The following is a 26938-nucleotide window of genomic DNA, read 5'->3' on the forward strand; positions in this document are numbered from 1 at the left end:
CTGCCATTCATCTCTATAACTTTGAGTGAATTGTACAACCTTTCTGCTGCAGATGTCTCATCTGTAAAATGGGAATAATCATGGTACCTACTTCATAGGTTTGTCATGAAAATTAAATGAGAATACATGTAAAAATTTTAGAATACTGCCTAAAAATCTTAGAATGGCAGGAGCTCAAGAAATGTTCTTATTAGCTTTTCCAAAAAAGATGTGATGTGAGGAGTACCATTTTATCTCAGAGCTTTGTTGAGGCATACATTCTTTTTAATCTGATACAGCTAAAGTAATTGAGTTATAGCTATATGCCAGGTATTCATAGGGTGTAGGGAATTCAGTAATGAGTAGTATTGACATAGTTCTTGCTCTCATGGAGCTTATAGTTTAATGGGGAGTACAGGTAGGAAAAGACAGATACTGATCACACTTATACAAATTTAAGTGTAATTTTTATTAGTGCTGTGAAGTGCAGGGTTTCTTTTTTTTTTTTATATTATACCCTAAGTTCTGGGATACATGTGCCAAATGAGCAGGTTTGTTACATAGGTATACATGTGCCATGGTGGTTTGCTGCACCCATTAACCCATCATCTATATTAGGTATTTCTCCTAATGCTATCCCTCCCCTTGTCCGCACCCCCCGACAGGCCCCATTGTATGTGATGTTCCCCTCACTGTGCCCATATGTTCTCATTGTTCACCTCCCACTTATGAGTGAGAACATGTGGTGTCTGGTTTTCTGTTCCTGTGTTAGTTTGCTGAGAATGATGGTTTCCAGCTTCATCCATGTCCCTGCAAAGGACATAAACTCATTCTTTTTTATGGCTGCATAGTATTCCATGGTGTATATGTGCCACATTTTCTTTATCCAGTCTAACATTGATAGGCATTTGAGTTGGTTCCAAGTCTTTGCTATTATGAATAGTGCTACAATAAACATATGTGTGCATGTGTCTTTACAGTAGAATGATTTATAATCCTTTGGGTATATACACAGTAGTGGGATTGCCGGGTCAAATGGTATTTCTAGTTCTAGATCCTTGAAGAATCACCACACTGTCTTCCACAATGGTTGAACTAATTTACACTCCTGCCAACCGTGTAAAAGCATTTCTATTTCTCCATATCCTCTCCAGCATCAGTTGTTTCCTGACTTTTTAGTGATCTCCATTCTAACTGGCGTGAGATAATATCTCATTGTGGTTTTGATTTGCATTTCTCTAATGACCAGTGTTGATGACCTTTTTTTATATGTCTGTTGGCCACATAAATGTCTTCTTTTGAAAAGTGTCTGTTCATATCCTTTGCCCACTTTTTGATGGTTTGTTTTCTTGTAAATTTGTTTAAGTTCCTTGTAGATTCTGGATATTATCCCTTTGTCAGATGGATAGATTGCAAAAATATTTTCCCATTCTGTAGGTTGCCTGTTCACTCTGATGATAGTTTCTTTTGCTGTGCAGAAGCTCTTTAGTTTAATTAGATCCCATTTGTCAATTTTGGTTTTTGTTGCAATTGCTTTTCGTGTTTTAGTCATGCAGTCTTTGCCCATGCCTATGTCCTGAATGGTATTGCCTAGGTTTTCTTCTAGGGTTTTTATGGTTTTAGGTCTTACATATAAATATTTAATCCATCTTGAGTTAATTTTTGTATAAGGGGTCCAGTTTTAGTTTTCTACATATGGCTAGCTAGTTTTCCCAGCACCATTTATTAAGTAGGGAATCCTTTCCCCATTGCTTGTTTTTGTCAGGTTTGTCAAAGATCAGATGGTTGTAGATGTGTGGTGTTATTTCTGAGGCCTATATTCTGTCCTATTGGTCTATATATCTGTTTTGGTACCAGTAGCATGCTGTTTTTATTACTGTAGCCTTGTAGTATAGTTTGAAGTCAGGTAGCGTGATGCCTCCAGCTTTATTGTTTTTGCTTAGGATTGTCTTGGCTATATGGGCTCTTTTTTGGTTCCATATGAAATTTAAAGTTTTTCCTAATTCTGTGAAGAAAGTCAATGGTAGCTTGCTGGGAATAGCATTGAATCTAAATTACTTTGGGCACTATGGCCATTTTCACAATATTGATTCTTCCTATCTATGAGCATGGAATATTTTTCCATTTGTGTCCTCTCTTTCCTTGAGCAGTCGTTTGTAGTTCTCCTTGAAGAGGTCCTTCAGATCCCTTGTAAGTTGTATTCGTAGGTACTTTATTCTCTTTGTAGCAATTGTGAATGGGAGTTTGCTCATGATTTGGCACTCCATTATTGGTGTATAGGAATGCTTGTGATTTTTGCACATTAATTTTGTATTCTGAGACTTTGCTGAAGTTGCTTATCAACTTAAGGAGATTTGGGGCTGAGACATTGGGGTTTTCCAAATATACAATCATGTCATCTGCAAACAGAGATAATTTGACTTCCTCTCTTCCTGTTTGAATACCCTTTATTTCTTTCACTTGCCTGATTGCCCTGGCCAGAACTTCCAGTACTACGTTGAATAGAGTGCTGAGAGAGGGCATCCTTGTCTTGTGCCGGTTTTCAAAAGAAATGCTTCCAGCTTTTGCCCATTCAGTATGATATTGGCTATGGGTTTGTCATAAATAGCTCTTACTATTTTGAGCTATGTTCCAATACCTAGTTTATTGAGTGTTTTTAGCATAAAGGGGTGTTGAATTTTGTCAAAGGCCTTTTCTGCATCTATTGAGATAATCATGTGGTTTTTGTCATCGGTTCTGTTTATGTGATGGATTACATTTATTGATTTGAATATATTGAACCAGCCTTGCATCCCAGGGATGAAGCCAACTTGATCGTGGTGGATAAGCTTTTTGATGTGCTGCTGGATTTGGTTTGCTAGTATTTTATTGAGGATTTTCACATTGATGTTCATCAGGGATGTTGGCCTGAAATTTTCTTTTTTTGTTGTGTCTCTGCCGGGTTTTGGTATCAGGATGATGCTGGCCTCATAAAATGAGTTGGGGAGGAGTCTCTCTTTTTCTGTTGTATGGAATACTTTCAGAAGGAATGATACCAGCTCCTCTTTGTACCTCTGGTAGAATTCGGCTGTGAATCCATCTGGTCCTGGGCCTTTTTTTGGTTGGTAGGCTATTAATTACTGGCTCAATTTCAGAACTTATTATTGGTCTATTCAGGGATTTGACTTCTTCCTGGTTTAGTCTTGGGAGGGTGTTTGGGAAGAATTTACCCATTTCTTCTAGATTTTCTAGTTTATTTGTGTAGAGGTGTTTATAGTATTCTCTGATGGTAGTTTGTATTTCTGTGGGATCAGTGGTGATCTCCCCTTTATCATTTTTTAATGTGTCTATTTGATTCTTCTCTCTTTTCTTCTTCATTAGGCTGTCTACTGGTCTATCTATTTTGTTAATGTTTTCAAAAAACCAGCTCCTGGACTCATTGATTTTTTTGAATGGTTTTTCATGTCTCTATCTCCTTCAGTTCTGCTCCGATCTTAGTTATTTCTTGTCTTCTGCTAACTTTTGAATTTGTTTACTCTTGCTTCTCTAGTTCATTTAATTGTGATGTTAGGGTGTTGATTTAAAATTTTTCCCGCTTTCTCCTGTGGGCATTTAGTGCTATAAATTTCCTTCTAAAGACTGCTTTAGCTGTATCCCAGAGATTCTGGTACATTGTGTCTTTGTTCTCATTGGTTTCAAAGAACTTATTTATTTCTGCCTTAATTTCATTATTTACCCAGTAGTCATTCAGGAGCAGGTTGTTCAGTTTCCATGTAGTTGTGGGTTTTGAGTGAGTTTATTAATCCTGAATTCTAATTTGATTGTACTGTGGTCTGAGAGACTGTTTGTTAAGATTTCCATTGTTTTGCATTTGCTGAGAAGTGTTTTACTTCCAATTATGTGGTCAGTTTTAGAATAAGTGTGATGTGGTACTGAGAAGAATGTATATTTTGTTGATTTGGGGTGGAGAGTTCTGTAAATGACTATTAGGTCCTCTTGATCCAGAGCTGAGTTCAAGTCCTGAATATCCTTGTTAATTTTTTGTCTTGTTGATTATTGTCTGTTATTGACAGTGTCTTTTTGTCTTGTCTGTTATTGACAGTGGGGTGTTAAAGTCTCCCACTATTATTGTGTGGGAGTCTAAGTCTCTTTATAGGTCTCTAAGAGCTTGCTTTATGAATCTGGGTGCTCCTGTATTGGGTGCATTTATATTTAGGATAGTTAGCTCTTCTTTTTGCGTTGATCCTTTTGCCATTATGTAATGCCCTTCTTTGTCTTTTTTGATCTTTGTTGGTTTAAAGTCTGTTTTATCAGAGACTAGGATTGCATCCCCTGCTTTTTTTTGCTTTCCATTTGCTTGGCAAATATTCCTCCATCCCTTTATATTGAGCCTATGTGTGTCTCTGCACGTGAGATGGCTCTCCTAAATACAGTACACTGATGGGTCTTGACTCTTTATCCAATTTGCCAGTCTGTGCCTTTTAATTGGGGGATTTAGCCCATTTACATTTAAGTTTAATATTGTTTTGTGTGAATTTGATCCTGTCATTACGATGCTAGCTGGTTATTTTGCCCATTAGTTGATGCAGTTTCTTCATAGTGTCAATGATCTTTACATTTTGGTTTGTTTTTTTGCAGTGGCTGGTACCAGTTTTTCCTTTCCATATTTAGTGCTTCCTTCAGGAGCTCTTGTAAGGCAAGCCTGGTGGTGACAGAATCCCTCAGGATTTGCATGTCTGTAAAGGATTTTATTTCTCCTTCACTTATGAAGCTTTGTTTGGCTGGATATGAATTCTGGGTTGAAAATTCTTTTCTTTAAGAATGTTGAATATTGGCCCTCACTCTCTTCTGGCTTGTAGGGTTTCTGCAGAGAGATCCACTGTTAGTCTGATGGGCTTCCCTTTGTGGGTAACCCAACCTTTCTCTCTGGCTGCCCTTAACATTTTTTCCTAGATTTCAACCTTTTTCCTTCATTTCAACTTTTCCTTCATTTCTGACAATATGTGTCTTGGGGTTGCCTTTCTCGAGGAGTATCTTTATGATGTTCTCTGTATTTCCTGAATTTGAATGTTGGCCTGTCTTGCTAGGTTGGGGAAGTTCTGGATAATATCCTGAAGTGTGTTTTCCAACTTGGTTCCATTCTCCCTGTCACTTTCAGGTACATCAATCAAACGTAGGTTTGGTCTTTTCACATAGTCCCATATTTCTTGGAGGCTTTGTTAGTTCCTTTTCATTCTTTTTTCTCTAATCTTGTCTTCATGCTTTATTTTATTAAGTTGATCTTCAGTCTCTGATATCCTTTCTTCTACTCGATCAATTCATCTACTGATACTTGTATATGCTTCACGAAGTTCTCATGCTGTGTTTTTTAGCTCCATCTAGTCATTTATGTTCTTCTCTAAACTGGTTATTCTAGTGAGCAATTCCTCTAACCTTTTATCAATGTTCTTAGCTTTCTTGCATTGAGTTAGAACATGCTCCTTTAGCTCGGAGGAGTTTGTTATTACCCACTTTCTGAAGCCTACTTCTGCCAGTTCGTCAAACTCATTCTCCATCCAGTTTTGTTCTCTTGCTGGCAAGGAGTCGTGATCCTTTGGAGAGAAGAGGCATTCTGGTTTTTGGAATTTTCAGCCTTTTTGTACTGGTTTTTCCTCATCTTTGTGGATTTATTTACCCTTGGTCTTTCCTGTTGGTGACCTTTGGATGGAGTTTTTGTGTGGTGGTCCTTTTTGTTGATGTTGATGCTATTGCTTTCTGTTTGTTAGTTCTTCTTCTAACAGTCAGGCCCCTCTTCTGCAGGTCGGCTGGAGTTTGCTGGAGGTCCACTCCAGACCCTGTTTGCTTGGGTATCATCAGTGGAGGCTGCAGAACAGCAAAGATTGCTGCCTCCTCCTTCCTCTGGAAGCTTCATCCCAGAGAGGCACCCGCCAGATGCCAGCTGGAGCTCTCCTATATGAGGTGTCTGTTGACCCCTGCTGGGAGGCATCTCCCTGTCAGGAGGCACAGAGGTCAGGGACCCACTTGAGGAGGCAATCTGAGGAGGCAATCTGTCCCTTAGCAGAGCTAGAGCACTGTGCTGGGAGATCTGCTGCTCTCTTCAGAGCTGGCAGGCAGGAATGTTTAAGTCTGCTGAAGCTGCACCCACATCCACCCCTTCCCCCAGGTGCTCTGTCCCAGGGAGATGGGAGTTTTACCTATAAGCCCCTGACTGGGGCTGCTGCCTTTCTTTCAGAGATGCCCTATCCAGAGAGAAGGACTCTAGAGAGGTAGTCTGGCTACAGGGGCTTTGCGGTGCTGCGGTGGGCTCCGCCCAGCTTGAACTTCCTGGTGGCTTTGTTTACACTGTGAGGGGAAAGCCACCTACTTAAGCCTCAGTAATGGCAGACGCCCCTCCCCACCAAGCTCAAGTGTCCCAGGTCGACTTCAGACTGCTAGGCTGGCAGCGAGAATTTCAAACCAGTGGATCTTAGCTTGCTGGGCTCCATGAGGGTGGGATCCGCTGAGCTAGACCACTTGGCTCTCTGGCTTCAACCCCTTTTCCAGCGGGGTGAACAGTTCTCTCTCACTGGCATACCAGGAGTCACTGGGGTACGAAAAAAAACTCCTGCAGCTAGCTCGGTGTCTGCCCAAACGGCTGCCCAATTTTGTACTTGAAACCCAGGGCCCTTGTGGTATAGGCACCCGAGGGAATCTCCTGGTCTGAGGGTTGTGAAGACTGTGGGAAAAGCATAATATCTGGGCCAGAGTGCAATGTTCCTCACAGCACAGTCCCTCACGGCTTCCCTTGGCTAGGGGAGGGAGTTCCCTGACCCCTTGCACTTCCTGGGTGAGGTAATGCCCCACCCTGCTTTGGCTTGCCCTCCGTGGGCTGCACCCACTGGCTAACCAGTCCCAGTGAGATGAACCAGGTACCTCAGTTGGAAATGCAGAAATCACCAGCCTTCTGCGTTGGTCTCACTGGGAGCTGCAGGCAGAAGCTGTTCCTATTTGACCATTTTGTCTGGGAATCCTCTTTTTTCTTTTTGAATTACAGTGAACTTTCCTAGTTCAGATCCACCTCCCAGCTTCATCCCCAGTTGCTGCCAATTGTTGATACAGTGTCCTCCCTGGATTCCTTGAAAGCATAGCTAAAGGCTGGCTTCATGTTTTAGGTATATAGGTTGATTTAGGTCACTTTGTGTTTTCTTGAATCTAGCATAGTGTTGACCAGGTCCAAGAAGATAAGAGAAGTGTATTAGGGCCAGGTCAAACCAAAGGAAACATTCCTAGAGGTCATTTGAGGGAGTAAAGAGGCAGCATTGTAATGAAGAAGAGCCAAAGAAAGAACGGAAAGATGGTGGCATCTTTTACCCTAAGACATGAGAGTGGTAGAATAGGGAGAAGCAGAAGAATGGTTAGCAAGTTGGGTGGGTGTAGAGCAGACCAGAGCAGGTATAGGTGCTGACTGGTTGTACAGTAGGCATGGAAAGCATACAGTAGAGCACCAGTGGAGCTCTACAGAAGTGGATGAGATTGCTTAAAAGAGCAAGGCCAAGTAACCTGGCATCCTTTCTGCCCTTGGACCCAGGCAAGAGATGGCCAAAATAAGCAAACATATGAATAAGTAAGTCTGTTGCATTGTTTTCCTTGTTTCTCACCCCCTTTATTGATAAGACAGTCAGCACAGCCTTTCCTGTGCTGTTAGAAGTGCTCTTGCTTCAGGCAGGAAGTCTAAGATGATGGGGTAGATTGTTAACCAAAGCTTGGGGGTAGGTTGAGGGTTAAAGTGTTTGCTGTTGTTGAGGTCTGGAGGAAAGGTTTGGGACTTGAGCATTCTTGTTTCTGCCTTGGTGCCTTTTTTTCTTGGACAAAAATCTGTACCTCTTTTAAAACTGAATACAACAAAGTTGTGTTTTTCCCTAGAGGCCTAATTTTATGAATTTCTAGGTCATAAAATTAGCTTAGTGCTACCTACTTCTACAAACTGTTATCTGTTTAACTAGCTCCTACAGAGGGGCTGCTGGCTGCCTCTGAAGCTTTCAGAAGATTTGAAATGTAGAGGGTAGCCCCGGGTTCCTTATTATTTTGTTTCTGTGGAGCCCCCGAGAGTCTTCACAGTGGCTGCCTGACAATTGCTTTTTGTGTTAACGTCAGCCCCATTAGGTACGTCTCTCAGGCCTCATTAGTTAGAATATTTCACAGCTTCTTATTCTGAAGTGGGGGAGTTCTGTTGTCCTTAGCCCACCTGTGATAGTTGTTGGTGACAGGGTCAAAGTAGGGAGAAGAGAATATTCGGACTGTCATCAAGAATCCCTGACGTCTAGAATATAAACATCTCCAAACATACTGGCCAATTGTCTTACAGGTTTGTTAGTACAAAAGCATATTGTTATCAAAGGAATCTGTAGTCACTAGCGTGAGCCAATGTGGATTAATTGGATTATTCATCTTTGCTTCTTTCTGCTTGTCGTGCTCACTCCTCTTGGGTATGTAAACTACAGGGCTTTTGGGGTTTTAGAAAAACAACAGTTCTTTTCGTTATAGTAGTAAATAGTCAATTTATTTCACAGCATGATTTTTGGCAAAATAGATAGCTGTATGAGTATCAAGCTGTGAGGCAATAATGAAAAATAATTTACTCTTATATAACTCTTCGAAGTTCAGATTCTTCCACATTTTTACTGTCTCCTTATACTTTTTATTACAGACATCTAATGAAAGATAGTTGAGGGGCAAATGATAGTTTCTTCCTTTGTCAATTGGAATATTAAGGTACTGTGAGAGTGACTGGTTTGAGGACTGAGAGTTTTTGGCAGAACCAGGGATAGAATCCAGATCTCTTGACTTACAGCTTAATATCCTTTCCCTCAGATTTTCAAAGTGGAGATCATGTCCCCAAATGGTTAGGAAGCATTGATCCTGACAGTTCTTCCTGGAGCAGTTCAAGGTACCCAGTGGCTTCTCATCTACCATTCATCCTGCCCTGTGTTAGATTCTAGAGATACAAACTAGAATAGGTCACAGGCTTTGCGCTTAAGGAGTTCATAGGCTGGTTGGGAAGAGAATGGAAACAATTATGGTACGGTTTGCAGGATGGAAACAGAAATACCACACTGTTATGGGAGAAACAAACTCTATTTGAAAGAATTGGGGAAGACTTCATAGAGGTTACATTAGAGCTAAGGTTTAAAGGATGGGAATAGAGAAAGAGAGAGGATTTGTTTTATTTCAAGATGAGAATGATTTGGCAAGAGAGGATTGTGAAAATTTTAGGTTTCAGGGAGGCATGTATGGATCAAAGCTTTCTCTTCCTGGTATACTATTGGCTGAGTACAGCAGCCCCTCTACTAACTCTCCCAGACATTGGAAGAAGTAGGGGGCTCCTAAGTCTTCTGAGGATCCTGCCCTCAAGGGAAACTGAAAGGGGGACCATGGCACCCTTTTACAGAGACTCTTCGAACATTGCTGCCAGCTCAGTAAACTCTTGTTTGCCATTTATTTGATCTTTGCCCTGCTTCTTCCATTCTCTTTCCCTTTTTTTCATCAAGTTCACCTCCCATAACCATAGCCCATACTTGTCTTTCATCTTTTGGTTAACCATAATGAGTTTATTCTATTATTTTCCTTCTCTTAATACCCCAATACGGTAAATTACAAATATGCATATATAAACCCTGTGGGTGCTAATAACAACTGCTAACTTACTGGTGCTTACCATGTACCAGGTACTGTGTTTAGTGCCTTGTACTATTCTTTTGTATGCTGTTGTCTGTATCCCAATTTTGTGAATGAGAAAACTGGGGCTCGGTTTAAGCATCTTATTTAGGGCACATATAACTAAGGAGTAACAGAGTGGTATTCAGATTTACATCTCCTGGCTTCATGATCATACTGTTATTTGTTATTCCAGAGATATCAAGGAGAGAGTTATTTGATCTGTAGACAGATATTGTCAGTGTCATAATAATTAGCACACATTTAGAAAATAAAAATATATGCTTTAACATTAGGTAATAGGTAATATCTTAAGTTGCCATCATGGATAAACAAGATGACTATCAGTTGACATAACTAAAAGCTTAGTGTTAGTCTCAGAAAATAAACAATTCAGAAAATATTAGTTAGAATTCTAGTGGTTGTATCTTAGGACTGGAGAGGTATGATAGGACATTATGGAGACAGGTGTTGAGAATGAGGGAGAACCTTAACAAATACTTGCCCTAGACAGTGGAGCTGACCCAACAATAAAAGTCACATCAGAGTTGCAGCTTGCTGTTCAAGGCAAAGAGTCAAAGGGATTACAGACCTAGATGCCATTCCTGACTCAATGGCAGCAGATCCCAAATTCATAGTATTTGGATGCACAGGTATTCAAAAGGCAGGTAGGCAGTTGTCATATAGGAGGAAGTGGGTCCTACTGGGGCTTTGGGACAGGGTGCTAAGTTCAGAAATGTGGGACTGTTTTGTTATAAGCAGAGTGGTAGAAGCAGCCACGGGGCTAGGAGTCAAGGATAGGATTTGATCCTCAAGCTGGGAGAATTGACTAGAGCCATACTGGGAGCAAAAACCAAAGCAGAGGACCAGCCTTGAGAGCCAGAATTCTGAAACTTTTTTTGGTTGTACCAAAGGAGTCTTGGGAGCCCAGAATTCAGCTGTGGTATTTTAGTTGATGCAGCCATAGTGATTGACTCAGAGAAAATAAGAGTAAAAGAGGCTGACAGAGCATATTAAAATTACACTCAATCGGCAAAACAATGTGATACAGAACCTAACTAGCAAAAGAGATGGATTTCAAGTGAAACTTTTACTCATTGAAACTGTTAAAAATATAGTAAGACAGGCAGGAATATGCTTGATACATTGATACCTGTTGGAAACCTATAATGCTGGGGACTCATTTATTTCTCCCACATGTATTTGTGCAGCACCTGCAGGGTACTGAGAGGATAAAGTGGGAATAAATCAGTCAAGTACTTTGTTAGCAAGTCTAAATTTCTCTCAAGACAGGATTATTTCACTTAACTTACAGCAGAGCAAAGTCTATACATGATTTAAGGAAGTAGCGTTCAGCAAGGGAATAATAGATGTATAGGTGAGTGTTTCGGAAGAGATTGGCACTGAAAGAAAGAAATAACTTGAGTCTGAAAGAATAAAGGAAGTGTTGATAGGAGTGGCTACTCTTGTTCTAAATTAAACAAATGCAGAAATCAAAGTACACATTTAATCCCTAATTTTCAATGGTTGTTTCAAACCTTCTTATGGTCACATGAAATTGGTCTAGTACAGTAAAGTGTTTCCTTTGACAACTAACTTTTCCTTCAAGTGATTGTTTTAAAGTTTTGTGTTCCAAGTTCTTCTTTAAATGTGCACCCATCATACTAGATTATATTTAATCCAATCTCTTATATAACCACTATCATTTTGGATTGTTCTCAATTCCAGTGGAATTAGAATTTCTTAGAACTGTTTGGTTTCTTGGCCTGCATGGCAGGCCTGAAAAAGACTTGGAAGGTACTCAGTGATGGGAGGGCAAGATCTTCGGAGCCTCCATCAAGAGTAGTATGGTAGGTAAGGTATATCCACTAACATGATCAGATTTTCCCAAGATTGTTATATACACAGCCTATTTTTAACAGTCATCTTTTTTCTTCATTACTGCCAGCTCTGCATCAAATACTTCAGGTTCTTGCCTGCTTTAAACATGCCCTCAGATCTTTGTAATTCAAGTTGAAATGTCTGAAATAAGGAGTGTATTGTTTAAGGATAGAGTAGCTTATTTATGCTGGAAACTCCTAATTAATATTTCAGGGTTATTTTCTAGAAAACTAATTTATTTCTCCTTAACCCCATGGAGATGTTTTGGTGAAAACCACATTCATTGTAACGAAAGAGTTAATGTAGGTAAATACTTAGGGCAGTGATGGCACATTCTAAGTGCTTGAAAGATGTCAGGTATTACTACTATTAGTCTTAGAAATGACGACCAAGAACATGGTTCAGCCACAACACATGATAATTCAGATTTACTTTTTCTAGCTCTTGAGTGTACCACATTTACTGACAGAAGACAAAATATTCACATAAAATGTTGGTGTTTTAGTATGTGTTTCTTTGAGTCATCTGCACTGCTGAGCAACTGTATGATAGGCAAGGTTATATTCTGGAATGATGTGGTTTGTTTCTTACTCATGCTCACTGCCCATCAAGATCATCTAGGGGCTTTGCTTTGCATTATCTTTACTCCAAAGCTCAGGATGGATGGAACATAGACCATCAGAAGTGCTCCCTTTCTCTGTGGCAGAAGGAAACAGAGCCAAGGAGGGCCACATTTAAAATGCCCCTGTCCAGAAGTGATGGAGTCACTTCTGCTCATAGCCCATTGGCAAGAACGAGTCACCTGACACTACCCAACCACAAGAGGACCAGGAAGTGCAATCCTACCAAATGTCTGCAAGTAGGGATATAACAGGATGTATCTGGTAAACTGTGCTAATGACTCTCACACTGGACTAATTAGATTCATTATGTGTTGCATTCCTGACTAGCCATCTGAAAAGAGTATGACACTGGTCATGGCAAAAGCTTCAATATTGCTTACTACAAATATATCCCCACTACTGAAAGTAGAATTCAGAAGGAACCTGAAAATGTTCTAGATGGTCTGTCTATAAGATCACCCTCAGTCATGTAATTATTGCTTTAAAGTACAGGGTATGATAACAAGTAAATTTGTTGATTTTGGAATTAAGTTAATGGTGTAGTAGTACAGTTTTTATAAGTGAAAGGCAAGGAAATTATATTTTAAGGAAATGTACTGACATTTACTTGGTAATATTTATAAACCACAAAGAGTTTATCATTCATAGTAGTATTGTGATACTGCTGCTTGCTACTGCTATTGTTCAAATTCTCATTTTTTATTAAAATTTCAGTAGATTTCTCTTATCTCATGTCTTATAGAACTAGTAATGATTTAGGGCATATACATAACTGTCTTATGAATTTAGGCAGTATTATGTACAAAGGCATTGGAGACTTCTGAAAATATGGTGGATTTGGAAAACTACAGATATTATTTTATTTTTGAGCTTAAAATGCAAGCTAGGGATATAAAGTGGCAAGAGATGAGGCCAGGCTGGCAGATGGAGAGGCAGGGGTGGTGGTGGTGGTGTCACATTGTGAAAGGTCTGTGTAAGAGAGTTCAGTTGGTATGTAGTCACTGGGGAGTCACTGAATGATTTTGAGGAAGGTGACATAGTCACATTGTATATTAAATATCATTGTGATGGTAAGGTGTGAAGGACTTAAAGCAAAGGGGCAAAATTGGTGGGAGACTGAAAAGAAAATTATGTGTTGAGAGTCCCAGTGAGAGATGAAGTCACAGTGCCCATGTGGAATACAAGGAGGAGATGAATTTAAGACTGTTTAATAAGCTAGAACATGGTGATTGGATATAGGAAGAAGCTGGGGTGACTCCTACATGTTAGGCTCAGGTAATTGAGGGGATGGTGGCACCCTTTGCCAAGATGGAATTTAGGAAGGGGGGCAAGGGCAGAAGTTAGGGTAGGATGATAAACTTGTTTCGACATGTTGAGTTTGAGATGCCTAGGGACATATAGGTATACAAAGCTAGAAGGCATTTAGATATTAGGATTTAGAGTTCAGAAGTCAGAGCTTGGCTAGAGGTAGAGATTTGGGTGACCTCAATTGCACTTGAATAAATGGACATTTTATAGAGAGATAAAAGAAGACCTCTGAGGATAGAGCCTGAGGAATACCAAAACTTAATGGGTATGCAGAAGAAGAGGATCCAGGAAAGGATGCTGTGGAGTGGTGGCCAGCAAGGAAGGAGGAACAGCAGCAGGGAATGATGTGCCAGAAACCAAGCTGATGAACTCCTGACCTCATGATCTGCCTGCCTCAGCCTCCCAAAATGCTGGGATTACAGGTGTGAGTCACTGCTCCCAGACAAGTAGAGTTGTTATTTATTGCATGTAATGGATGCCTTAGTGTATGGGGGCTTAATTCTCCTGGGAACTCAGGTTGAGAAAATCGGTCTAGTGGAGCAATAATAGAGTGGTAAGTGCAGTGATAGAGAAAAAATCCTGGGTGTCATGGGGGTGTGCAATAGGGATACCCAGCTAGCTTGCAGAGGGCCAGGGAATGCTTTCTGGAAAGGAATTTTGGGAAGAAATGAAGTCTGAATGGAAAACTGTTAACCATGTGAAGAGTAGAAAAGGCTTGATGGAAAAGAGAGACTAACCTTCTCTAAGTCCAACAAGTTTTAAAGATATGGCTAGAGGGGAGATTTTGAGAACAGTGGTGAGCAGAGATAAGTTCTTGTCAGCTTTGTTGGGGATGTTTCTTACTGGGCACTGACAAAGGCAGATCACAGACAGTCAGACCCAGTGTCTTACTGGTCTCAGTTTTGTGCTGCTGTAACAAAACACCTGAAACTGGGTGATTTATAAAGAATAGACATTTATTTTCTCATAGTTCTGGAGGCTGGGAAGTCAAAGATCAAGGCACTGGCAGGTTCAACTGCCTGGTGAAGGCTGCATTCTCCAGAGGGAAGGAATGCTGTGTCCTCACATGGCAGAAAGTGGAACAGCAAGTGGGCCTACCACTGTGTGAAGCCTCTTTTATAAGGGCCTAAATCCCATTCATGAGGGAGGAGCCCTCATGATATCATCACCTTTTAAAGGCCTCACTTTTTTTTTTTTTTTGAGATAGAGTCTCGCTCTGTTGCCCAGGCTGGAGTGCAGTGGTGCGATCTCGGCTCACTGCAACCTCCACCTCCTGGGTTCGAGCAATTCCCTTGCCTCAGCCTCCTGAGTAGCTGGGATTAGAGGTACCTGCCACCACGCCCAGCTAATTTTTGTATTTTTAGTAGAGGTGGGGTTTCACCATGTTGACCAGGCTGGTATCGAACCCCTGAACTCAGGTGATCCACCTGCCTCGGCCTCCCAAAGTGCTGGGATTACAGGCGTGAGCCACCGCGCATGGCCATTCACTTCTTAATACCGTAACACTGGCGACACCTGAATTTTGGCGGGGACACATTCAAACCATATTACCCAGTCTCACTGGATGAATGCTATCTAAGATGAGCTGGATACTGTCACAACACTTGGTGCGTGGTCATTTCTTTTCCTTGAAATTATGATGCACTATCTTCAGTCTGTAAGCACCATAGTCTCAGGTCCTTTGGGATAAGATATGGTGTCTTTTGAAAGGGAGGAGGTTGAGCCTGGATATATTGGCTTTGGGCCTTCTGCCTGTCCTCTCTAATACATACTTGGTGTTGGGTGTGGTTTTCCTTTTGGGGTAATTTGGATTATTGCCACTCAAAGTGTGGTCCATGTACTAATGACATGGAAGAATCTCAGGCCCAAGACCCACTGAATGAGAATTTGCATTTTAATGAGATCCCTAAGTGATTTGTATGAGCATTATATTTTGAGAAGCGTCGATGTGGATGAGTAGGTCTTCTTTGCTCTTAAGATAAAGATTAGTTTGTCACTATAGAGAAAGGAGGAACATATATATGACATTATTATAGCTGGTCCTGGAGGAGAGTCATGGGTGCAGTGTAACTTGTTGGGGCTTCAGAGGTTTCAAGTAATGATAACGAATTCTTTGTTTTAGACTCTAGATCCCTCACTGTAACCCCTTCACCCCCTTCTCCAGTTAGCTCTAACAATTGAAGGATATATTGTTCTTGTAGTTGGAAAAACCCACTGACTAGTTTATTGAAAAGAGATAGATTTTAGAATATCTTGAGTTATTTTTATCCTACTAAGTGTTCTGTAACCCACCTCCTTCCCATTTTGGGGAGATCATTTTATTTATTTATTATTATTATTTTTAAGATGGGGTCTTGCTGTATTGTCCAGGCTGGTCTCGAACCCTAGGTTCAAGGTGTCCTCCTGCCTTGGCTTCCCAAAATGCTGGGATTACAGGCATGAGCCACCATGCCCAGCCTTGGAGATCATCTTAATATTAAGTTCAGACAATCATGTCATTTCTGTCTTACTGGACTCCAGCTTCACTCATTTTTTTCTGGAAAGGGATTACCTGTTACATTATGTTTAATACATGTTTGTCACAGCTTTCTGTTGGAGACCCACTTTTAGTAGTTTTCAGCATGTTTTGAAGTCTTTTTGACAAGTAAATTTACAGAATATTGCAAAGTTATTTCAATATAAAGAGTTTTTGTATCTTGAAACACTTCAAAGTGCAAAGCACCTCCTCATAACTTGAGTGTTACTGTTTTCCATTTGGCCTATGCTACTGCAAGATCATAGACTAGTGCATCAGGTGGGATTAGAGAGAAAAAGAAGATAGCTGCTCTTTCTGTAGTTGACAGTGTAAAGAACTACAAGAGGAAAATGTAAAGAAAAGCAGTCTGAAACTTTAAATGACTATATTTGAGGTTTATCAGAAAGATGAACTGTTTTTTAATAAATGAGGCACCTGTATTATCAAAATGATTTATTATTTGTAATTGGAATGTCTTTTCATTCAGACACTTTCTTTGGTAAGAGGTGGTTAGATTATGCCAAAAATGATTAAAATTTTAAAAACTTGAGATAAAATTCACATAACATAGAATTCACCATTTTGATAATTTAAAGTATACAGTTTTGTGGTTTTAGTATATTTACAATGTTGTGCAGCCATCACACCATCTAATTCCAGAATATTATTCACCCCCAAAAGAATCCCTGTGCCCATTAAGCAGTAGTCACTCTCTGTTCCCCTTCTTCCCAGATGCTGGTAACCACTAATCTATTTTCTGTCTGTATGGATTTTCTTACTCTAGACATTTCATATAAATAGAATTGTACAATATTTGTCGTTTTGTGTTTGTGTTCCTTCACTTAGCATAATGTTTTCAGAGTTCTTCCACGTTGTAGCACATATCAGTACTTCATTTCTTTTTGTGGCAGAATAACATTCCATGTGTGGACATGCCACATTTTGTTATCCTTTCATCAGTTGATGAACATTTGGGTTGTATCTACTTTCTGGCTATTATGCTGTTTTGAACATTCATGCACAAGATTTTATATAAGCACATGTTTTCACTTCTTTTGAGTATTTGTCTAGGAGTGAAGTTATTGGGTCATGTGGTGACTCCATGTTTAACAAAAATGATTTTTAAAATATAGATCACTAAAAGATACTGTCCCCAAACTTTTCTGACCCCAAAGGAATTAGTCTTATGAATGTATACACAAGTTAAGCCCTAAAATTACTTGTTTTCTTTGGCATTTAGTCCACTATATGAGCAGCAGCTGTGTTGCTCCCATTTCTTTTCACACGCAAGTCACCATTTTGGACATTTCAAAATGGAACCCCTCTATCTCCTAGATTGTGAATTTGATGGCCCTTTGCTGTGTTATTTTATGAGTTACTTCTGGAGCATCAAAAGTTCTCTCTTAAAAAAAAATCTTGTGGGCACTTAATAAGAGTTGTAGGCCAGGCGCAGTGGCTCATGCCTGTAATCCCAGCACTTTGGGAGGCCGAGGCGGGTGGATCATGAGGTCAGGAGATCAAGACCATCCTGGCTAACACGGTGAAACCCTGTCTCTATTAAAAATATAAAAAATTAGCCAGGTGTGGCGGGGTGCGCCTGTAGTCCCAGCTACTCGGGAGGCTGAGACAGAAGAATGGCGTGAACCTGGGAGGTGGAGCTTGCAGTGAGCCCAGACGCGCCACTGCACTCCAGCCTCGGCGATAGAGCAAGACTCCCTCTCAAAAAAAAAAAAAGAGTTGTATATGCCCGAAATATGTTTGTTGCTGTTGTTGAAGGAGGTTGTTTATTATCATTGTTGTTATAGTGTGTTATTGAATATAGTTTAGGAACTCAAGTAGCTTAGTTACCTAATGTAAATACTATTGTCCTGTCAGCATTTCATGTCTTTGCTATATAGTTCTAAAAATGCTTATATACTACAAGTATACAAGCATTTCATATTATATACACACATATAGTTTAGTGTTCATAGTATATATAGACACGTAGTTTAGTATTGTAAGCTTTTTACGTACCATAAACATCTCAGTTTATTATAATTGTTTCAGGCACATGGAATGCATTCAGTGAATGAATAAATTGTCCTTTTAATGACTACATAATATTTCCTTGAGTGGATGTTATATATTTTAAATAACTTCCCTATGTTATAGGACATTTTAATTTTTTATGATTTTTAAAATTTAAATAATATTATGGAGAAGATCTTTAAATATATGACTTTTTATTTCTTAAGATTGTTTTCTTTAAATTCTTAAAGAGGAATTACTAGGTCAAAAGATAAGAAATTATTCAAATGGATTCTTTGTACTACCAGGTTGCTGTGGTCTGAATGTATCCCCAGAATTCATGTGTTAGAAACATAATCTCAAATGCACCAGCCTTGGGAGATGTGGGGTCTTTTGGGAGGTGTTTAGGTCATGAGGGTAGAGCCCTACTGAATGGATTATAAATAAAAGGGCTTGCAGGAGTGGGTTTTCGTACTCTTGCCCTTCTGCCTTCCGACTTCTACCTTCTGTCCACATGATGACACAGCAAGAAAGCCCTCACCAGATGCTGGTGGCTTAATCTTGGACTTCCGAGCCTCCAGAACTGAGGAGACAGTCTGGACACAGGGAAAACCTGAGACACAGGTTTTTATCCATTCTTTAATTAAATAATTAAAAGAGATCAAATTTGCATTTATTTCTTTAACTTTTACTTTTTGGTTTTCCATTTCATCCTGTGACCTTGTTGATATTTTGAATGTTGGTTTTATCATCTTCAGTATTGGTTGTTTCTTATATATGTTATTTCTACGTTTGACACTTTGCGTTGGGCACAGTGCCACTTCTGTGTGCCTAAGCTGGATTTGTGTCCTCATGGTATTTAGGGACATAGACATATTTCTGTAAGCGTACACATCCTTATTTTGTGCAGACTTTTCTTTCATGCTCCTGTTTCTTTTCCTTTTGCTTGTAGCCAGACTTTTTGGACTCAGTGTCTATTTCTCACTAGTGATGTGGATTCTGCAGTTTGTTTTCTACCCCAGCTTTCTACTAAAGTTGTTCTTTTCATGGTTGTCACTGATTTCCTACCTGTTTTCATTGGTTGTTTGCTTAGTTTTCATTTTCCTGGAGCTTTCTACAGTGATTTAAGACCATTGATTTCCATTTTCTTTGTAATAACCTCTCATTAGCTCCATGTCCCAGTTCTGTTTCTTCTATTCAGTATGTTTGTTTTTTATTGATTTCTCTCTTTTCTCCACTTAGTTGTAGACATTTCTTTTTTCTTTTTTTGAGACGGAGTCTCGCTCTGTTGCCCAGGCTGTAGTGCAATGGCGTGATTTTGGCTCACTGCAACCTCTGCCTTCCGGGTTCAAGTGATTCTCCTGCCTCAGCCTCCTGAGTAGCTGGGATTATAGGTGCGCCACCATGCCCAGCTAATCTTTGTATTTTTTTTTTTTTTTTTTTTTAGTAGACAGGGTTTCATCATGTTGGCCAGGCTCTCGAACTCCTCACCTCAGGTGTTCCACCCACGTCGGCCTCCCAAAGTGTTGGGATTACAGGCGTGAGCCACTGCACCCGGCCAGTTGTAGACATTTCTTAAGCTTCTAGCCTATGTCCTCTTTTCTTTCTTTACATTCTTTTCCAGATAGATCTTTATGTAGTTTCCTAGTTTAAACTGACACTTCTATTTGGAGGATTTCCACCATCCGTTTGTTTATTCGACAGTTTTTGATTGGCAGCTTTGTACGTGGCACCGGCATGGGTCGTGGAGATACAAAGATGAACACACTTTGACTACCCTCGATGAATTTGGAGACCATTGCAGAAATCAGATGTGTAGACAGAGAGCCACATTGCTGTGTGATATGTTTTAACAGAGATCTGAACACAGAGATGAAGGAGGTGTATGGAGTGGGAGACAATGGCTCTGCCTAAGGGAACTTAAATTTCTTGTAAGAGTGACATTTCAATTGCAGTTGGAAAGGAGAGTTTGTGAAATGAAAATTAAGGGGAGAGGAGAATATTTAAGGCAAGGGAACTGTATGTTTAAAGGAAGAGAAGCATGCATTCCTCCCAAGTCTCAACTGGTAAGGGCAGGGGTTTTGTCTTATTTTATTTATATTCATGGTGTTAAGGTAACAACAGGAACCTTTCAAGTTAGATTGGGGTCTCCATTCTAGATCCTTTATTTACTGGCTCTGGGCTTTAGGGGCCTCACCTATAAATGGTATAAGTTTTTGATAAGGATTAATGAACTGTAATCACCTAAAATAGTGTCTGACAAGTAGTAGGTACTTTTAAAACGTGAGTTTTATTCTTTCATTTTCCTTCTATCTAGCCACCTGTTAACTGGCATACAGTAGGCAGGGAATAGATACTTTTTGAACAATTTCAGTGTTTCCAAACATCAGAAAAAGGATAGGATTGTTTATTGTGATGTAAACTTTTACGACTAGGAAGACCAAAAACACAGGATGAATTCAGTAAATTTAGTGATCTTACAAAGCAGAAACTTGTTTTCTTAAGAACTAGCTTCGATTGGAAGAGAAAACAAAGCAGTGAATCAAGTCAGCTCTGCTGGATGTTTGCACATGGGAGCTGGATAATTTTCCCCCCAAATATAAAAGATTGGATATATTGTTTATAAATGTCTTCTATAATGTTTCTTCATTAATGTTTATAGTTGATTTTGGATTTGTTTTCATCTTAATTTCTTTTTTTTTTTGTTGAGATGGAGTTTCCTTCTGTCACCCAGGCTGGAGTGCAGTGGTGCGATTTTGGCTCACTGCAACCTCCGTCTCCTGGTTCAAGCAGTTCTCCTGCCTCAGCCTCCCAAGTAGCTGGGATTACAGATGCCCATCACCATGTCTGGCTAATTTTTTTGTATTTTTAGTAGAGACGGGGTTTGGCCATGTTGGTCAGGCTGGTCTCGAACTCCTGACCTCAGGTGATCCACCTGCCTCGGCTTCCCAAAATGTTGGGATTACAGGCGTGAGCCACTGTGCCCAGCCTCCTTCTTAATTTCTTTTTGTTTACAGAGTTAAATAAACTTGATTGTAGATTTCAGTTGATCCAGGATGGTCTGTTTTCTCCTTGGGGTCTCAAATACAGTAGTTTAACTATTTCTCAGTTAGTACCAGCTCAGACTGGAGTCTTTTAGGTTTTTATTACCAATTACATTCTTATTCCTTTGTATGACATAAAGGCCTTCCATGACCTGCCCTCTTCCCTGTTGGGCAACTCTGTTTCCTTTAGCATACCCTTAATCTTGGGCACCACATACAGAAGGTCTTTGAATGCACCATGCAGCTGCATGCTTACATTTTCTTTTTATACACAGTTTCCTTTGCTTGCAGTTCTCTGCATGTGTCTCTTCCTCTTTCCCCTACTCATCCTTCTAGACTGGTTTCACAGGTTGTTGCCTCTGGGAAGCCTTTCCTTCATATCTTTACAGCTGTTATTCAATGCTGCTGTTTTATTGAATTGAAAAATCTTTAGATGTTTTTCACATATTATAGGGCCCTTTATATTGTCTCTGTTCACATTCCAATGGCATTTGATGTTTTCTTCTGGGTGGTATTTGCATGACTTACTATGAATGACTCCCACTATGTGATGATGTTAAAAATGGCAAGTGCCGTTTGTTGTTGAGCACCTGTTCTGCGTTAGGCACTCTTCTAGGGCTTTGATAACACTGCATGTTGCAGACATAGATTTCTTTGTGAGATGGACTGGACTATAGTATTTCTTTTTCATTATTCATGTGCTTATTTCTAAATAGACCAGAGCATATTGATTTAATTCATGAGGAGACAATGTCTGGTAACAGATAAAAAGTCAGTTCCTAAATCCAAAGAAAATGAGTAAATTCTTGAATTTGAGTTTTTGTTTATACAACATCTAAACTTCATCTTCAAGGTACTTCTGTTAAGACTATACAGAATTTAGAAAATATGTTGGTGTCAGTTTTATTATTATGTTAAAAGTAGTTTAAAAGTATATTTTTAAAAATAAAAGCAAGGAGAATACTTACATGTCTAAAAGGAAACACTGTTTTTCTATACTACTCTCAACACTGCTGACATCAACTGCATGGATTTTCCACACCAACCAGTTCTCCTCAGACTCTAATTGGGTGTCCTACATTTTAACTCAATCCTGACACTACGCAGAGTTAGCACAGACCCCACAGGTTAAGGGCTTATACCACAAGACTGCCCTCTACCCAGGTGCCAGTCACAGTCCGGGCTGCCTGTACTTCTGACTGGCTATTATTTGGGGATTCCCGTGGCCCCCTCAGGTTCAGTAATTTGCTATAATGGTTTATAAAACTCAGGGAAACATTGACTTATGTTTACCAGTTTATTATAAAGGATATTGCAAAGGATGCAGATGAATAGCCAGATGAAGAGGTACATAGTGCCTCTATGGAGGGGCATGGAGCTGCCACACCCTCTTGAAGTCCTCCACCCTACCAGCACCTCTCTGTGTTTACCAACCCTGAAGCTTTCTGAACTCATTTATGGTTTTTATGGAGGCCACATTACACAGGGATGATTGATTAAATCATTGGTCATTGAACTCAATCTCCAGCCCCTCGTCCCTTTCTGGAGGTCAGGGGGTGGGGCTGAAAGTTCCAACCCTCTAATCACATGATTCATTCTCTGGCAGCTGGCCCCATCCTCCAAGAGTCCCTCATTAGCATAAACTGAGGTATGTTCGAAAAGGGCTTATTACCAATAACAAAAGATGCTCCTCTCACCCCATCACTAAGAAAATTCCTGGGGTTTTTAGGAGCTCTGTATTAGGAACTGGGGATGAAGAACAAATTTATATTTTTTAATTATATCATAATATGACAGTATCAGTGTTTCTTTTCTTCTTCAGTGATGCGACAATTCATTCAACAAATATTATTTTGGACATTTACTGTGTACCAGATAAGAGAACATATCATTGAATATAACATAGTGTACTGTCCTCATGGAACATACAGAAAGTTTATATTGTCTGTTAGGCCAGAATGGATCCATAGAGGCTTATTTTCAAAACCTATTCTGTCTTTATTTAAGAACCATAGAAGATTTAAATAATACTTTAACATTTGGAAACTATTTTAACAAATGCAAAAGCCAGAAGTGATTTTTACCTTTTTCTAATTTGAAAGGAAAATTTTTTTCTTTTAGCAGAGACCTCTAAATTCATTAGGGAAAGAACAACCAACCAGTCATAGTATTATATGCTTAAAGTATGATTTTTGTCATAGAACCAGTAAGTTAAATGGCTTTCCTAAACTCATTCATTTTAGACTTATTTGACACCTTTTTGAGGTATGAAAACTCCAGTGTCAAATGGCTTTACAAGTGAATGCTTCCAAATGTTTAAAACAGATAAATAACACCAATCTTACAAAACTATTCCGGAGAACAGAAAAATGTTTTTTGAGGCCAGTATGCCCTTGATATCAAAACGTGACAAAGATAATACAATATAAGAAAATTGTAGGCAAAGTCCTTTTATAAACACAGATACAAATATCCTAAATAAAATAATAGAAAATTGAATCCACAGATATGTTGTAGGGATAATAGATTATGAACAGGTAAGGTTTATTCCACTAATGTAAGATTGGAGGATTACTATTCAAAACTCAAATAAGGTAATTCATCACGTTACCAGAAGAAAGGAAAAATCTATGGTTACTCTAGTTTCTGTAGAAAAGTACTTGATGAAATTAGAGATCCATTCATGATAAGTACTAGTAATAGAAGAAGACTTTCATCTGATAAAGGCTCCTTACAAAAGCCGACAGTAAACATCATAGCTAATGTTGAAACAGTGAAAGCTTTCCCTCTGATAATGGGAATGAAGCGAGGATGCTCACTATCGTTACTTTTATTCCGTGTTATATCGTAGACTGTAGTTAATGCGATAAAGCAAGGAAAAAGACATGAGGATTGGGAAAGTAAGACAGTACTCATCATTTTCAGACTAGTTGATTGTATATATGGAGAATTTAAAAGGCTGCTACATACAAAGTCAGCCTACAAAAATTATTTGCATTTCTATATATCAACAACAAAGAAAAAATGTTACCCTTATGTTAGCATGTAAAAAAGAGTTTTCAAGACCTCAACATTGCAAACGACACAATGTTATCAAAAGATGCCAAAGATGCTCTAACTAAATGGTCATGGACTGTAAAATTCATTATGGTAAAAATATTAATTCTTCCCAAATTGATTGCTGCATTTAACAGAATCCAAGCCAACATTCCAGCAATCGTCGTTGTGTGTGTGTGGAAAGTAACAAGCTGATTTTAAAAATAGATGGCAATGTGAAGGACCAAAATAACCAAGACAATTTTGAAGTACAAAGCTGGAGTTCTTAAACTGCCCAACATCAAGACTTACCATAAGTGAGCACAGTTACAATAGTTTGGTATTTAGTATAAGGAGAGACACATAAGCTAGTGAATGGAATAGAAAGTCCAGAAATAGACTCATATATGGTCACTTGATTATGATAAAGGGAACAGTGCAGTGCAGTGGAGGAAAGAATGCTCTTTTCAACAAGTGGTGCAAGGCTGATTGGCTACCCACTTGGAGAAAAAGGATGTTGACCTTTATTTCATACCATGCACAAAAATCAATTCTAGGTAGATAAAATAACTAAATGTGAAAGGTAGAACAGTAAAGCTTTTCAAGGAAAACATAGTACCATATTTTCATGACTTTAGGGGCACCAAAAATTTCTTAAACAGGACACAAAAAATAGGCCAGGCGTGATGCCTTATACCTGTAATCCCAGCACTTTGGGAGGCTGAGGCAGGCAGATCACCTGAGGTCAGGAGTTGGAGACCAGCCTGGCCAACATGGTGAAACCCCGTTTCTACTAAAAATACGAAAATTAGCTGGGCCTGGTGGTGTGTGCCTGTAGTCACAGCTACTCAGGAGGCTGAGGCAGGACAATTGCTTGAACTTGGGAGGCGGAGGTGAGCTGAGATCATGCCACTGCACTCCAGACTGGGTGACAGAGCAAGACTCCATCTCAAAACAACAACAACAACAACAACAACAACAACAACAACAACAACAACAACAACCAAAAAACAGTAACCATGAAGGAGAAAAATTAATAGATTGGAGTACATTAAAGAACTCTTCAAAAATACCACAAGGAAAGTAAATATTAATCTGCACAGTGGGAGAAGATGTATGCAACCAGATATATATTCAACAAACGACTCCTAACTAGAATTTATAAAGAATTCCCTGACATAATTGAGAAAAAAAACAGACAACAAATAGAAAAATGGGAGAATGACTGATACAGGCTCTTCACAAAAAGCTATCCAAATGGCCAATGCACTTAGGAAAAGATTCTCAGCTTTATCAGTTATCAGGGAAACACAAATCAAAACCATAATGCAGTACTACTTCACATCTCCCTGAAGGGCTGAAATAAATAGGTAAACAATATTAAGAGTTGGTGAGGTGTAGAGTAACTGGAATTCTCATATACTGCTAGTGGGAATGTCAGTGTAGCTGCTTCAGAAAACTGCTTGGCATCATTTGCTAAAGCTGCTGCTATCTTGTGGCCCATAATTTTCATTCCAAGGTATATGCCCAACAGTAATGGGTACATTTGTACACCAAAAAAATATGTCTAGGAATCTTCCTAGGAATATTATATAAAATAGCCCCAAACTGGAAACCATCCAAATCTCAATAGTAGAATGGATATATTGTGGTATGTATATACAATAGAATACTGTACAGCAGAGAGAATGGATCAACTACAGCAATGTGCAGCAATTAAGTATGAATCTAATGGCCAAACACAAAACTGCTTATGATTCTACTTATAAGCATAAAACTATAGTTTTATCAGGATATTATTTGTCTTTGAAGGGGCAATAATTGAAAGGGGCAAGAGAAGAACTTCTTGAGTATTGGTTCTGGCAGGCAGAATTGTAAGGTGGCCCTCAAGATTTTCCTCCTTAAATACACACACCATGTTTAATTCCATCATCTTGAGTGTGGGTGGGACCTGTGAATATGATGGGGTATCCTTCCTATGAGCAAGTCGCAATTTTGGGCAGAGGTAAAGGGCTTTTGCAGATGTTATTGAAGTCCCTAATCAGCTGACTTTAAGTTAACCGTAAGAGAGATTATCTTTGTGGACCTGACCTCATCAGGTGAGCCCTTTAAAATAGCATCCAGGAGTTAGAGATTTTTCTTGCTGCCCTTGAAGAAACAAACTGCCAGGAGTTTTATAGCTCCAAGAAAACAAATTTTGCCGACAGCCACCCAGGCTTCCGTTAGGACCCTAATCGTTAAACCATAGATGAGATAGCAGCCCCAGCTGACAAACACCTTGATTACAGCCTTGAGATCACCACTAGAGAACCCAGCTAAGCCATACCGAGATACTGGACCCACAGAAGTTGTAAGATAATAAATGTGTCTTGTTTTAAACTGCTAAGTTTGTGGTAAGTTTTTGTGTCGCATAGAAAACTAACATACTAGTGAGACTCTGTTTCCTCATCTTGGTTAGTGTTGTATGTGGGCATTGTTTATTTTGTAAAAATTCATCATATTATGCATTTATGATTTGTGTATTTTTCTATATGTAATTAAAAATGAGTTATATTACCCAAAAGTGTTTACTTTAAAACAGGAGAAAAATTAATGGCATTCCTCTGTATTTCCTTTAACCAGTACACAAATATAATCAAATAGTTATGTTGTAATTGCAATGGTTAGTTTGAACACAAGCAGATTTGGTCACAAAATTAAGTTAAATATTTCTTCCCATAAGTGAACTCACCCTCTGTCCATGCTCTCATTGACATGTCACTTATATTTTATATCTCCTCCTCCATGGTTTCACTATGAGAGTGGTAGAGTCTTGAAGCCGGAGATGTAATGATTTTTCACTTTCTTATTTCAAAGTTGATGAAACTGGG

The 26938-nt window shown here is 39.3% G+C and overlaps 1 protein-coding gene across 4 annotated transcripts in view; it reads left to right on the top strand.

The window, feature by feature from the left end:
• DIS3L2 (DIS3 like 3'-5' exoribonuclease 2) overlaps window positions 1-26938 on the top strand; it is a 368917-nt gene that overhangs the window by 73246 nt on the left and 268733 nt on the right. The window lies entirely within an intron of this gene.

The sequence above is a fragment of the Pan paniscus genome, chromosome 13 (assembly GCF_029289425.2).
Source record: "Pan paniscus chromosome 13, NHGRI_mPanPan1-v2.0_pri, whole genome shotgun sequence".
NCBI lineage: Eukaryota > Metazoa > Chordata > Mammalia > Primates > Hominidae > Pan > Pan paniscus.